This window comes from Nanorana parkeri, unplaced genomic scaffold (genome assembly GCF_000935625.1).
Source record: "Nanorana parkeri isolate BGI_ZX_2015 unplaced genomic scaffold, ASM93562v1 scaffold1920, whole genome shotgun sequence".
Taxonomy (NCBI): Eukaryota; Metazoa; Chordata; class Amphibia; order Anura; family Dicroglossidae; genus Nanorana; species Nanorana parkeri.
Window position 1 is genome coordinate 40,775 of NW_017308188.1, and position 4,818 is coordinate 45,592.

At 45.6% G+C, this 4,818-nt stretch overlaps 1 long non-coding RNA gene across 1 annotated transcript in view; it reads left to right on the forward strand.

Moving 5' to 3' along the window:
- The first annotated feature begins 3,602 nt into the window (after positions 1-3,602).
- LOC108800114 overlaps positions 3,603-4,818 on the forward strand; it is a 15,691-nt gene continuing 14,475 nt past the window's right edge. Inside the window, exon 1 of the long non-coding RNA XR_001942074.1 lies at positions 3,603-3,614. This is a non-coding gene — a long non-coding RNA (uncharacterized LOC108800114). The remainder of the gene's footprint in view (positions 3,615-4,818) is intronic.

The following is a 4,818-nucleotide window of genomic DNA, read 5'->3' on the forward strand; positions in this document are numbered from 1 at the left end:
TAATTACAACAGCCTGACAGCAGGTGGTTAATTATTTAATTCATAAATATTCTTTACCGCGCCTGCGAACCTGACAAGGAACGGCACCCCTGGGTCCCTGACAACTTATCACCAGGATGAGAAGAGGTGAGATATTTCAGTTCCTACCTGACTTATCACGGGTTATTAAACATCATTTTCTAGACTTTTCACTTTGCTAAGGTGAGAAAAGCCTACAAGAGCTTATCACACTCTTTCACAGTTTATTAAACGTACACCTATGTCAGAGGGGACACAGAGCAGCGCACATTGGGGAGAAGAGAAACTAGGGATGCACCGCAATTTCGGCCGAAAGATGGCACTTTCTGCATTTTGCCCAAAGTGCCATTTTCGGCCGACATGTTTTGGCGGCCGAAATTTAATCTGACACTGCACTGTTGCCCTTCTGTTGTCTTGTACCAGTCTTGCCACTCTCCGTTCTGCCCTAACATTGACTAGTCGCTGACGGCCACAATTCGCATGTTCAAGACCCAGATTTTCAGCTGACAGTCCAGTCTTTAAACACCTTAACAACAGCTGCTCTTGAACATTTAACGAATTCTGCTGTTTTGCTAATACTCGCTCCATGGCTTGAGCGCCAACAATCATCCCACGTTCAATTATAGCTAGTTTACCTACAAACGTCAGGTGGTCATAATAATCTGGCCACTCAGTGTATATATATTGTACAGGACTCCAGAAGATGGGTCCTGGGAGAGGTGTATATTTCCCTATGTTCGGATTGTGGTCCCTTTAAGGGACGGAAATGGGTTAACACCTGCTGCAGGAAGTATGTTCAAAATGATAGGAAGCTAGAGAGAGAGGAAGAGAGAAGCACTGATTAATATGTGCAGACAAGGCTGTGGAGCAGACTAAAGGAGCCCATACACTGCTCGATTCTCGTACGAGAATCGTGGGAAATCCCGCGATCGTACGAGAATCGAACAGTGTGAACGAAGATGTGCGACCGTTTCTACTGTACGGTCGCACGTCTTTTGTCTAAGGAGCATGTTAGAAAACCAGCCGAGAATCGTACGATTTTCGGCTGGTTTGAACGGTGCTCGGGAGACAAATGCCGAACGGGCCGGTGTGCGCACGCGCACACTGCCTGTTCAGTTTGCGGTCATCGGAAGCCCGCCCCTCAGGGGGGCAGGCTTGCGATGATCGAGAGTGCGATCTGCCTGTCCAAGATGGGCAGATCGTACGTTTTTTTAATCACTTTACAACCATCCCAAGACTAAGGTCTTGGGATGGTTGTACAGTGTATGGCCACCTTAAGGTACTGGTGCTGTGAAACAGCTGAACTTTACTGGGAGCCTGTGGGCTGAGAGAAACTCTAAGGTTAAAGGTGGCCATACACTTTACAACCCTTGCAAGACTTTTGTCTTGTGAGGGTTGTAAAGTAATTAAAAAAACGTACAATCTGACCATCTTGGACAGGCAGAGCGTACTTGCGATGACCGCAATGCTGCCCGTGCGGCAGTTATCTCACAATCATGATTCAAACCAGCCGACAATCGTACGATTCTCGGCTGGTTTTCGAACATGCTCAAAATACATAAGTTGTGTGACCTACAGTAGAAACTGTTGCACGCCTTCCATAAACTGCACAATACGATAATCATGCAGTGTATGGGCACCTTTACAGTGTGATCACCTTGTGGACTGAAACCATCCAAGCCGGTGAGGCCATTGTTATTCTTTTCTGTGCTGAAGAAAGCAAACGGTACAGTTTATCATTTCTATGCTGAAGAAAGCAATCTTTTAAGTTGTTGTGCTGTACAGAAGAAATAAATTACTGTTTATGTTGCTGCTGTGGAAAATAAATGCAATTTGTCTGATAAAGCCTGTGTCCTGCGGTCCAGCTAATTACAACAAAACAACAACAACAAACACACATCAAAAACAACGTGCAAAATTTCTTTCCTAACGCAATTAAAATCTCTTACCAGACCCTTGATCCGAACAGCAGCCTGGCAGAACAGCACCATACCAGGCCACATGCCCTTAACATGCCGAACAACTCACTAAAAGAAAAAATCCCTGCTGCCACAACCGAACTTGACAAATACCGGCTGCAAAATGACAGCTCTCCTCGCAAATATCAACAAAGTGGTCGAGCAAGTCATGATGCCACAGGACTTGTTCCGCCCATTTGTTTACATGCCGTGACAGCTCTCGGTCCCCTAATGGAATGTAAACAAATGGGCGGAAAAAGTCCTGTAACATCACATCTCACTCCGCACCTTTGTTGACATTCGGGAGCAGAGCTGTCATTTTGCGGGTGGTGTCCGTCGGGATCTGCCGTGGCGGCCGGGATTTTTTCTTTTGGCAAGTCATTGTTATTCATTGTGACTGGCATGGAGCTACAAGTGATTGTGGATTACATCGATGGACATTTTTTTTTTTTGGGGGGGGGGAGGGTTAACAAAGGATTTGTCAAAAACAGTTTTTTCAAAGAATTTTGTTTTTACAGTTTTGTTTCTAAATGTCCTATTTTACTTTATTTGGTGAATACATAGGGGTAACAACTACCCCTTACTCATTCACGAGTGGGGGCATGGCATTTGGATGCCCCCTTTATGAAAGCACCCTTCCTATGTTGAGGGGATGTGGCCTGGTATGGTGGCCTCCCCCTTTCTGCTGCTCAGATCAAGGTTCTGGTAAGGGATTTAGGATTACTTTATTCTTTCATTCGGAAAGAGCATAGCAGTCGGGGTGACCAGAGGACGACATCAGTGGTGACCAGTGGAAGACATCAGTGGTGACCAGAGGACGGCATCGGGGGTGGACGGCAGCACCAGAGGAGAGGTGGATGGACGTGTGGGAGCTGAACGAAGTGAACAAACTGCGGGGACCAGAGGTCGGGAAGCCAGACGGAGGATCGGTGGCAGGGACAGGTCGGCCAGAGAGGACGGAGGCTGAGGCTGAAGGAAGGAACAAGACGTGACTGGCATCAGGAGCAGGTCGTATGAAGAAATTGGGGAGATAGGGTGTTTATAGGATTGGTATTGTTATAAGGGGGGGGCGGTAAGAGCGTTAGAAGGTAATTTAATAGTGTTACATAGAGGGGAGTGAGAGTGATTAACATATAGTAAGAGTGATTAACATATAATACAAAATAGAAAACAAGGGGGGGCGGCTACTTTTGTATATTGCATATACTGAACTGTTAGTGTTATATTAAACCGTTAGTATTTATAAAGTATTACAGTACCATCACAGTGCAAAAAAATAAAATAAAAATAAATAAATAAAATAAAAATAAAATAAATCCAACCCCTAGGCGCTAGTGCAATTTAATTACATTTCATTTAATATAATTTAACCGCAGGGCAGTTTGTAAGCTAAACACTGGGAGATAGTATAACTTATCCCAGGGCAGTGGTATAAATTAAATTTAGTTTAACAAATAAGTTATTGAACGCGCCACTTGTAAACCACTAAACCTTAGATATATAAATACACAAATAATTTGTCTCAATTTACATAAAAATAATATAAAAGTAAATAGATAAATAAGAAGGGTGAAATAAAATAATGTCTTCCATGAGTGGGCATGCAACCAGGTGCATGTCGTGCACAATGTATGCATAGTTACATAGTTACATAGTATTTGAGGTTGAATAAAGACACATGTCCATCAAGTCCAACCTATTGTGTGTGCGTGTGTGTCTGTGTGTGTATAGATCCCTGAGTCATCTCGTTATTAGGAGTACTTGTGCCCCTGTATATTACCGTTTCTCAGGAAATCGTCCAAAAGCTTCTTGAACGATTCCACGCTATTAGCTGAAATCACTGCTTGTGGCAACGAGTTCTAGACCCTAACCGCTCGAACTGAGAAGAACCCCCTTCGCCCCTTGTGTTTGAATTTTTTTTCTACCAGTTTCAGGTGGTGGCCTCCAGTCTTTGTTACGGAAATTAATCGTAAAGAGTTTGTTGCTAATGTCGCTATGACTATAGAACATTTTGTACATGAAAATCATGTCCCCCCTTAATCTCCTTAATTCCAGCGTGAACATATTTAAATTTAGTAACCGTGTCTCATAGCTCTTACCCATTAAGATGCAGCCGTCTCGGCGGTAGAGCCGGTAGCCGACTGCGAAGTCAGCCCAGTTCTCCAGGAAACCAAAATTTCCTTCTGACTCAACTCGCGCTGTCTGTCCGGAGTGGCTCTTGGCACCGGCAGTATCTCTGAGAATACTACCGTGGAGGTCCTTTCCTTCATCCTAGCACCTAGGTCTCTGAACTCTCTTTTTAGCACACTCCAATTTCCTCCTATTTTGTCATTGGTGCCGATGTGCACCATGACAACTGGGTCATGCCCAACCCCATCTAGTAATCTGTCAATTCGTTCCGCAATGTGCCGAACACGTGCCCCTGGCAGTCAGCACACTGTTCGACGCTCATGGTTCCGATGACAGATTACCCTGTCAGTCCGCCTGATGATGGAGTCTCCCACCACCAGTATCTGCCTCTCCTGACCCTCCATCCGGCTCCCCTCCTCGCCGGAGCAGTCACTCCCCCTGCGGATAGAGGTTGCGTCCTGCTCCAGCAGAGTCCCCCCTGAACTGGTATCCCCAACATCATGCAACTTGGCATACTTATTGGGGTGAACCAGATCAGGGCTGACATCTCTAGCACTCTTCCCTCTCCCCCGCCTTCTAACAGCACCCCAGCTCCCCACCTCGGGATCCTGCTCCTCCAACCCCCCCTCCTCATCCAGACCACCCTCCACCACAGCCTGGTGCATTATGTCCAGACTCTTTTCCATGACTGTTATGCTCCTTAGTGTTGCCA